This window comes from Musca autumnalis, unplaced genomic scaffold (assembly GCF_047663935.1).
Source record: "Musca autumnalis isolate F117 unplaced genomic scaffold, ASM4766393v1 scaffold_4, whole genome shotgun sequence".
In the NCBI taxonomy this organism is placed as follows: Eukaryota; Metazoa; Arthropoda; class Insecta; order Diptera; family Muscidae; genus Musca; species Musca autumnalis.
Genome location: NW_027411977.1, coordinates 146,074,610 through 146,085,384, shown reverse-complemented (window position 1 = coordinate 146,085,384; position 10,775 = coordinate 146,074,610).

Here is a 10,775-nt window from a genome sequence, read left to right as displayed (position 1 = left end):
CTTGCTATGTTGTGTGATGACAAATTGGAGTAAACAAGTTCCCGTTACTCCAATAGGAAAACACGTGGTGGGAGCTAGTATAAAAGGGGCGACCAAAACTAGAATTGGGAGTCAGTGCAAGACCAGGAACGAGAACACATCTTTCTGCGGTAAGTAAATTATTCAAAAGATTAGCCTTGGACATTCTTAGAGTACTTATCCAGGTCTCTAAGCCAGGAATCCTTGTGTCCTTGCATATCTTTTGATCCTTACGTATATCCTTTGATCCTTGCGCATACTTTTATCCTTACATATTCTTTAATCCTTACATATCCTTGATCCTTACATCTCCTTTGATCCTTGCAACCGTGGCCTTTGATTATCCTTGTAGGGCTTGAGTTCTTATTAAGGTCCCTTGCAACCGTAGGCTTTGATTATCCTGGTAGTGCTTGACTACTTATTAAGGTCTCTTGCAACCGTAGCCATGATTATCCTTGTAGTGCTTGAGTACTCATTACGGTTTCTTGCAACCGTAGCCTTGAATATCCTTGTACTGCCTGAGTACTTATTAAGGTTTCTCGCAACCGTAGCCTTGAATATCCTCGTAGTGCTTGAGTACTTATTAAGGTCTCTCGCAACCGTAGCCTTGTATATCCTTGTAGTGCTTGAGTACTTATTAAGGTCTCTCGCAACCGTAGCCTTGAATACCCTCGTAGTGCTTGAGTACTTATTAAGGTCTCTCGCAACCGTAGCCTTGTATAATTCTGCCATCCTTCGTTGATAAAGTTTAGAGTGACCAAGTTTGCAAATTAATGTTATTTTGTGAAATATGTTAATTTTTTAATAAGTTTCCAACCGCGTATTGAATATTTTAGTATAAAAACCCAACAAAACTGTTTATTTTGCATGTTTTTTACAACCTTCTTCGGGAAATACCAACTTTTTTGTAATCTCCCTTCAGTTTTGCAAGGGAGATTTTTTTGGAGGAAAACACATGTTTGAGAGCGTTCATGATATCTACTTTTTCTCCATCGAAATTTTTTCCGTGCGGATTTTTTGTTTGTGATTGCAAAGAAGGGAAAAGAGAGAAATTCCGCACGGAATTTTCATTCATGATTGGGCTGATGTATTAAGCGCATTTTTTGTTTACTTAGCATTCGAGCCTATTCATGTGGAAATAAAAATTTGGTCTGTTCCAGAACTGCAAGAATCTACTAATTTTTACTACTTTTTCCGATAACATAAAGGAAAATTGTTATCGTAGTAAAAAATAGTAGATTCTTGCAGGTTCTGGAACACTCATATTGAGTTTCATAGAAAAATACCTATTTTATCAATAATTAAATGTATTAAAATTGTAGCATTGTATTTAAGAAGCGTGTTTAAAGTCATTTTTGTTTTAAATATTGCAAAATATGATGTTTTTAATAATATTTTTCCCAATTCCCCATCAATTTATTTGCGAATTTTTTCACAAACATTTTTCGCTTTCCTTTTCGATTGTGATAGCTATTTTTCACACTTGGCGGATTTTTTCCCTTCCGACCTTCACGGGCAATTGCCGTTCATGGAAAGGCTGATTATTTTCTTTTTTTACAAATTTGGCCTTTTTATTTTATAGAGTTCATAAGTTTGAAAAAACACTGATCGATAACACGTTTATCGACAACCCAGTTGGGTTGACATCAATAATACAACATTTCTGCTTTGTTCCAGAACCTGCAAGAAGCTACTATTTTGTACTACGATAACATTTTTTTCCTTTATATTATCGGAAAAAATAGTAAAAATTAGATTCTGCAGTTCTGGAACAGACCATTCATCTCAGTTGTGTTGATAATTGACAACGCAACTCAAGTTTAGTGGCAACGCATAATCGACCCCTAAAATTTAAATTTTTGACAAAAATTTCAATAGTTTCAGTTATTTTAATTGTATGATTTTCTCATCGGGCAACGCAACTACAGATGAGTTGCTATCCATAATCGAACCCTCCGGAAAAATTTTCCGACTATGCGGTGGTGGATCAGCAATTGTTCCGACATATCGCTGGGAACAAACATGACGAGGATTGTGCGCCCTGGAATCTCTGCGTTCCCACGCCCCAAAGAGAGAGGGTGTTGCGGTAAAACCATGCCCAACCAACCGCAGGACATATGGGCATACGCAAGACAATTAATCGAGTTTGCAGCAGGTATTACTGGCCTGGCATGGCAAGGGACATAACAAAATTTGTGCGAAGCTGTGAGTCTTGTCAACGGTACAAATCATACCAGGTCGCTCCAGCGGGAGAAATGTTAGTGTCTGTACCAGAGGAACCGTGGGCAACAGTTTGGAACCAGCTTGGCCGGGCCGCAGAGGAACAACGGAGGCATTATAATCTTCGCCGCCGCCCTTGGAAACAAGTTGTCGGAGAAATCGTCCTAGTGAGGCAGCACACCCAGTCAAAAGCCATAGACCAATTTGCAGCTAAGCTCGCACCCAAATACGATGGACCATTCTGTGTTGTTGATTTTATTTCACCCGTGATCGTTAGGTTGAAAGGACAAGACGTAGCTCATCTTAGCGAACTGAAACCATTTGTCTCAAACTAACAAACTATTGTGACAAGCTTTAATAACACAACGATGGTACCAACCAAAACAAAAGCAGCCATGAAGCAAAACGGAAATTTTCCTGTGACAATGCCGTGCAAGGTGCCATTGGTGAAGCTTACTCCCCAGAGCATCATCAAAATTATGCAGGAATTAAAGACGGCCTCACGTCCCCGCCCAGAAGAAATCCGGGAGGCTTTACCCTCCCTTAGACGCAGGGGACTTGTTGCCAAACCCGTCTCAGAGGTGATCATGATCTCTTCGGATGATGAAGCCTACATCCCACCAAGACCTAATAAGCGAACCCGTGAAGCACCCGCAACACCATCGCCCACGGTATCACCGATGTCAGGAAACAGATCGGGCGCCCAGTTGGCACCCCACGGCGACTGGGACTGGATGATTCCGAGCCCAGCCTCAGTTAAGTCGAACGGACTTCCTAATACCCCAGGAAGAAATATAAATTTGGCTACCGCTAGTAGCACCGTAATCGGTAGTCCTGGGAGCGAGGTCATTTTCATCGACAACTGCATGGATGAAACCCCAAATCCACAAAGCTCAGCCCAGACAACCGGTGGAAAAAGGGCCACAGATCCGGAGCGCGGTAGTTGTACCAGATAGGGTGGAGACAGCGGTCGACTTTGTTTGTGACATCGAGCAGAGGTTGAACGGGAACTGCAACCCTACCTAAAAACATCAGTAGCACTGCACCGCCCTGGGGAGCAGTACAAGGGAGTGGTCGCAGTCCAGGGCCAAAAATTCAGGATTCTCGTTGGACGGAGAGGACAGGTGGTGGTCATCCCAAGACCTTAAAAGACCCTACCCCACGAAGGGGAGAAGTGTAACAACCAAAAATCCCGGTGGTCATTTTTGTTCACACCTAAAACTGTCTCCATAACCCAGTATCATCATACCCCTTAATAAATGATAGCCACTATTTGCCTTAACAATAAAACTATTTTCTTTTGTTCTGGTGGGCATAACTACAAACGACATAGGGACCCTTATTGGTAGTGTTATTGTTGTTGTGGTAACACATTTCTGGTAAAAAAGTTACCGTTACTCATTCGTAGAGTCCCACAGCATCATCACAACAGCAGCAGCTCATCACTGCCATTGGTGGAGATGATCACTTGCTATGTTGTGTGATGACAAATTGGAGTAAACAAGTTCCCGTTACTCCAATAGGAAAACACGTGGTGGGAGCTAGTATAAAAGGGGCGACCAAAACTAGAATTGGGAGTCAGTGCAAGACCAGGAACGAGAACACATCTTTCTGCGGTAAGTAAATTATTCAAAAGATTAGCCTTGGACATTCTTAGAGTACTTATCCAGGTCTCTAAGCCAGGAATCCTTGTGTCCTTGCATATCTTTTGATCCTTACGTATATCCTTTGATCCTTGCGCATACTTTTATCCTTACATATTCTTTAATCCTTACATATCCTTGATCCTTACATCTCCTTTGATCCTTGCAACCGTGGCCTTTGATTATCCTTGTAGGGCTTGAGTTCTTATTAAGGTCCCTTGCAACCGTAGGCTTTGATTATCCTGGTAGTGCTTGACTACTTATTAAGGTCTCTTGCAACCGTAGCCATGATTATCCTTGTAGTGCTTGAGTACTCATTACGGTTTCTTGCAACCGTAGCCTTGAATATCCTTGTACTGCCTGAGTACTTATTAAGGTTTCTCGCAACCGTAGCCTTGAATATCCTCGTAGTGCTTGAGTACTTATTAAGGTCTCTCGCAACCGTAGCCTTGTATATCCTTGTAGTGCTTGAGTACTTATTAAGGTCTCTCGCAACCGTAGCCTTGAATACCCTCGTAGTGCTTGAGTACTTATTAAGGTCTCTCGCAACCGTAGCCTTGTATAATTCTGCCATCCTTCGTTGATAAAGTTTAGAGTGACCAAGTTTGCAAATTAATGTTATTTTGTGAAATATGTTAATTTTTTAATAAGTTTCCAACCGCGTATTGAATATTTTAGTATAAAAACCCAACAAAACTGTTTATTTTGCATGTTTTTTACAACCTTCTTCGGGAAATACCAACTTTTTTGTAATCTCCCTTCAGTTTTGCAAGGGAGATTTTTTTGGAGGAAAACACATGTTTGAGAGCGTTCATGATATCTACTTTTTCTCCATCGAAATTTTTTCCGTGCGGATTTTTTGTTTGTGATTGCAAAGAAGGGAAAAGAGAGAAATTCCGCACGGAATTTTCATTCATGATTGGGCTGATGTATTAAGCGCATTTTTTGTTTACTTAGCATTCGAGCCTATTCATGTGGAAATAAAAATTTGGTCTGTTCCAGAACTGCAAGAATCTACTAATTTTTACTACTTTTTCCGATAACATAAAGGAAAATTGTTATCGTAGTAAAAAATAGTAGATTCTTGCAGGTTCTGGAACACTCATATTGAGTTTCATAGAAAAATACCTATTTTATCAATAATTAAATGTATTAAAATTGTAGCATTGTATTTAAGAAGCGTGTTTAAAGTCATTTTTGTTTTAAATATTGCAAAATATGATGTTTTTAATAATATTTTTCCCAATTCCCCATCAATTTATTTGCGAATTTTTTCACAAACATTTTTCGCTTTCCTTTTCGATTGTGATAGCTATTTTTCACACTTGGCGGATTTTTTCCCTTCCGACCTTCACGGGCAATTGCCGTTCATGGAAAGGCTGATTATTTTCTTTTTTTACAAATTTGGCCTTTTTATTTTATAGAGTTCATAAGTTTGAAAAAACACTGATCGATAACACGTTTATCGACAACCCAGTTGGGTTGACATCAATAATACAACATTTCTGCTTTGTTCCAGAACCTGCAAGAAGCTACTATTTTGTACTACGATAACATTTTTTTCCTTTATATTATCGGAAAAAATAGTAAAAATTAGATTCTGCAGTTCTGGAACAGACCATTCATCTCAGTTGTGTTGATAATTGACAACGCAACTCAAGTTTAGTGGCAACGCATAATCGACCCCTAAAATTTAAATTTTTGACAAAAATTTCAATAGTTTCAGTTATTTTAATTGTATGATTTTCTCATCGGGCAACGCAACTACAGATGAGTTGCTATCCATAATCGAACCCTCCGGAAAAATTTTCCGACTATGCGGTGGTGGATCAGCAATTGTTCCGACATATCGCTGGGAACAAACATGACGAGGATTGTGCGCCCTGGAATCTCTGCGTTCCCACGCCCCAAAGAGAGAGGGTGTTGCGGTAAAACCATGCCCAACCAACCGCAGGACATATGGGCATACGCAAGACAATTAATCGAGTTTGCAGCAGGTATTACTGGCCTGGCATGGCAAGGGACATAACAAAATTTGTGCGAAGCTGTGAGTCTTGTCAACGGTACAAATCATACCAGGTCGCTCCAGCGGGAGAAATGTTAGTGTCTGTACCAGAGGAACCGTGGGCAACAGTTTGGAACCAGCTTGGCCGGGCCGCAGAGGAACAACGGAGGCATTATAATCTTCGCCGCCGCCCTTGGAAACAAGTTGTCGGAGAAATCGTCCTAGTGAGGCAGCACACCCAGTCAAAAGCCATAGACCAATTTGCAGCTAAGCTCGCACCCAAATACGATGGACCATTCTGTGTTGTTGATTTTATTTCACCCGTGATCGTTAGGTTGAAAGGACAAGACGTAGCTCATCTTAGCGAACTGAAACCATTTGTCTCAAACTAACAAACTATTGTGACAAGCTTTAATAACACAACGATGGTACCAACCAAAACAAAAGCAGCCATGAAGCAAAACGGAAATTTTCCTGTGACAATGCCGTGCAAGGTGCCATTGGTGAAGCTTACTCCCCAGAGCATCATCAAAATTATGCAGGAATTAAAGACGGCCTCACGTCCCCGCCCAGAAGAAATCCGGGAGGCTTTACCCTCCCTTAGACGCAGGGGACTTGTTGCCAAACCCGTCTCAGAGGTGATCATGATCTCTTCGGATGATGAAGCCTACATCCCACCAAGACCTAATAAGCGAACCCGTGAAGCACCCGCAACACCATCGCCCACGGTATCACCGATGTCAGGAAACAGATCGGGCGCCCAGTTGGCACCCCACGGCGACTGGGACTGGATGATTCCGAGCCCAGCCTCAGTTAAGTCGAACGGACTTCCTAATACCCCAGGAAGAAATATAAATTTGGCTACCGCTAGTAGCACCGTAATCGGTAGTCCTGGGAGCGAGGTCATTTTCATCGACAACTGCATGGATGAAACCCCAAATCCACAAAGCTCAGCCCAGACAACCGGTGGAAAAAGGGCCACAGATCCGGAGCGCGGTAGTTGTACCAGATAGGGTGGAGACAGCGGTCGACTTTGTTTGTGACATCGAGCAGAGGTTGAACGGGAACTGCAACCCTACCTAAAAACATCAGTAGCACTGCACCGCCCTGGGGAGCAGTACAAGGGAGTGGTCGCAGTCCAGGGCCAAAAATTCAGGATTCTCGTTGGACGGAGAGGACAGGTGGTGGTCATCCCAAGACCTTAAAAGACCCTACCCCACGAAGGGGAGAAGTGTAACAACCAAAAATCCCGGTGGTCATTTTTGTTCACACCTAAAACTGTCTCCATAACCCAGTATCATCATACCCCTTAATAAATGATAGCCACTATTTGCCTTAACAATAAAACTATTTTCTTTTGTTCTGGTGGGCATAACTACAAACGACATAGGGACCCTTATTGGTAGTGTTATTGTTGTTGTGGTAACACATTTCTGGTAAAAAAGTTACCGTTACTCATTCGTAGAGTCCCACAGCATCATCACAACAGCAGCAGCTCATCACTGCCATTGGTGGAGATGATCACTTGCTATGTTGTGTGATGACAAATTGGAGTAAACAAGTTCCCGTTACTCCAATAGGAAAACACGTGGTGGGAGCTAGTATAAAAGGGGCGACCAAAACTAGAATTGGGAGTCAGTGCAAGACCAGGAACGAGAACACATCTTTCTGCGGTAAGTAAATTATTCAAAAGATTAGCCTTGGACATTCTTAGAGTACTTATCCAGGTCTCTAAGCCAGGAATCCTTGTGTCCTTGCATATCTTTTGATCCTTACGTATATCCTTTGATCCTTGCGCATACTTTTATCCTTACATATTCTTTAATCCTTACATATCCTTGATCCTTACATCTCCTTTGATCCTTGCAACCGTGGCCTTTGATTATCCTTGTAGGGCTTGAGTTCTTATTAAGGTCCCTTGCAACCGTAGGCTTTGATTATCCTGGTAGTGCTTGACTACTTATTAAGGTCTCTTGCAACCGTAGCCATGATTATCCTTGTAGTGCTTGAGTACTCATTACGGTTTCTTGCAACCGTAGCCTTGAATATCCTTGTACTGCCTGAGTACTTATTAAGGTTTCTCGCAACCGTAGCCTTGAATATCCTCGTAGTGCTTGAGTACTTATTAAGGTCTCTCGCAACCGTAGCCTTGTATATCCTTGTAGTGCTTGAGTACTTATTAAGGTCTCTCGCAACCGTAGCCTTGAATACCCTCGTAGTGCTTGAGTACTTATTAAGGTCTCTCGCAACCGTAGCCTTGTATAATTCTGCCATCCTTCGTTGATAAAGTTTAGAGTGACCAAGTTTGCAAATTAATGTTATTTTGTGAAATATGTTAATTTTTTAATAAGTTTCCAACCGCGTATTGAATATTTTAGTATAAAAACCCAACAAAACTGTTTATTTTGCATGTTTTTTACAACCTTCTTCGGGAAATACCAACTTTTTTGTAATCTCCCTTCAGTTTTGCAAGGGAGATTTTTTTGGAGGAAAACACATGTTTGAGAGCGTTCATGATATCTACTTTTTCTCCATCGAAATTTTTTCCGTGCGGATTTTTTGTTTGTGATTGCAAAGAAGGGAAAAGAGAGAAATTCCGCACGGAATTTTCATTCATGATTGGGCTGATGTATTAAGCGCATTTTTTGTTTACTTAGCATTCGAGCCTATTCATGTGGAAATAAAAATTTGGTCTGTTCCAGAACTGCAAGAATCTACTAATTTTTACTACTTTTTCCGATAACATAAAGGAAAATTGTTATCGTAGTAAAAAATAGTAGATTCTTGCAGGTTCTGGAACACTCATATTGAGTTTCATAGAAAAATACCTATTTTATCAATAATTAAATGTATTAAAATTGTAGCATTGTATTTAAGAAGCGTGTTTAAAGTCATTTTTGTTTTAAATATTGCAAAATATGATGTTTTTAATAATATTTTTCCCAATTCCCCATCAATTTATTTGCGAATTTTTTCACAAACATTTTTCGCTTTCCTTTTCGATTGTGATAGCTATTTTTCACACTTGGCGGATTTTTTCCCTTCCGACCTTCACGGGCAATTGCCGTTCATGGAAAGGCTGATTATTTTCTTTTTTTACAAATTTGGCCTTTTTATTTTATAGAGTTCATAAGTTTGAAAAAACACTGATCGATAACACGTTTATCGACAACCCAGTTGGGTTGACATCAATAATACAACATTTCTGCTTTGTTCCAGAACCTGCAAGAAGCTACTATTTTGTACTACGATAACATTTTTTTCCTTTATATTATCGGAAAAAATAGTAAAAATTAGATTCTGCAGTTCTGGAACAGACCATTCATCTCAGTTGTGTTGATAATTGACAACGCAACTCAAGTTTAGTGGCAACGCATAATCGACCCCTAAAATTTAAATTTTTGACAAAAATTTCAATAGTTTCAGTTATTTTAATTGTATGATTTTCTCATCGGGCAACGCAACTACAGATGAGTTGCTATCCATAATCGAACCCTTAAGCTGGGTACACATTGTCAGTTTTGAATGACAGCTTTGTTGTTGCTTGCTAGTGTGGCCGTTCATTTTTGTCATTCATCATCCAACCACAAAATATTTTGTGGTTGCTGGACGGTTGGACAGTTATCGATAATTGCAAAAAATCGTCATTCAAAACTGACAATGTGTACTGTACTTTAGGGGTCGATCATCGATAACAATTATCGTTGAGTGGCGTTGCCAGTTGTCAAAATTGATCCACGTATGACAACTCTCAACTGAAGTTGCGAATCTCAGTTGACGAAGCGGCCGTTTTTCAGCAACCACCAATTTTTGGGTCTATCTTGTATTGCCACTAAACTTGAGTTGCGTTGTCAGTTGTCTGCGCGACTGAGGCGAAATGTTGTACCATGAATGTCAACTCAACTGGGTGGTCGATAAACATGTTATCGATCAGTGTTTTTTCAAACTTGTGACCTCTATTCGCAAAAAAAAACATTTTAAAAATAATTGCGCTTTGGATAACTCTTTTGTGTATTCTGGATAATATTTAAATATTTTGGCTGAGTTTTCGAGCAAATTTGGAAAACAACTCAAGATTGGAATATAACCTGCCCATTGAATCTTCGGATCGTCAAGTTTTATTTGCTGTCCCAAAAAATGATAAGTTCGGTGGAATTATTTTTTAATGAAGAAAATGTACAGGACATTGCATCTATTAGAAGAAATTTGAGGGACAAGTCGAATCCATTGGAATTGCCATCTGCACTGTAAGCTGATGATCATGTGGAAAGATCTGTATTTGTCACCAAATTCATTTGCAAAAGATTTGCTGCTGCCCGCTCCAAAGGCGATAAATTCACTTATTGTGATGGACCACCACCAGTGTCGTTGAAGTTTATTTTGAGGCATTTTCTTTTTCAACTTTGCTTTAAAGTGAATCCAGACTCTGTAACTCTTCAGGTGTTCGTGTTGGAGGTTCATGTCTGTTTAAACTGTCCGAAATGGACCTCCACGCTTCATCCGCTGTGGCTTTGGTTTCACCAAAACTCCCGAACTCCTCGGGCTAAGTTTGGATTTTCACTCAGTTTATCAATTAATATTTCGAACTGCTGATTTGTCATTATTTTTACCATATTGATACACAAAATGAATTAATAATGCAAAGAATCAATAATTGTTAACAAAATGTTTATTTTTCCTTCTATTTTACTTCTTGTTTCTTCGAAAATGTTCACTGCAACTGAAAATTGGTGGTTGCTGGAAAACAGCCGCTTCGTCAACTGAGATTCGCAACTTCAGTTGAGAATTGCCATACGTGGATCAATTTTGACAACTGGCAGCGCCACTCAACGATAATTGTTATCGACGATCGACCCCTTTCAGTTGCAGTGAACATTTTCGAAGAAACA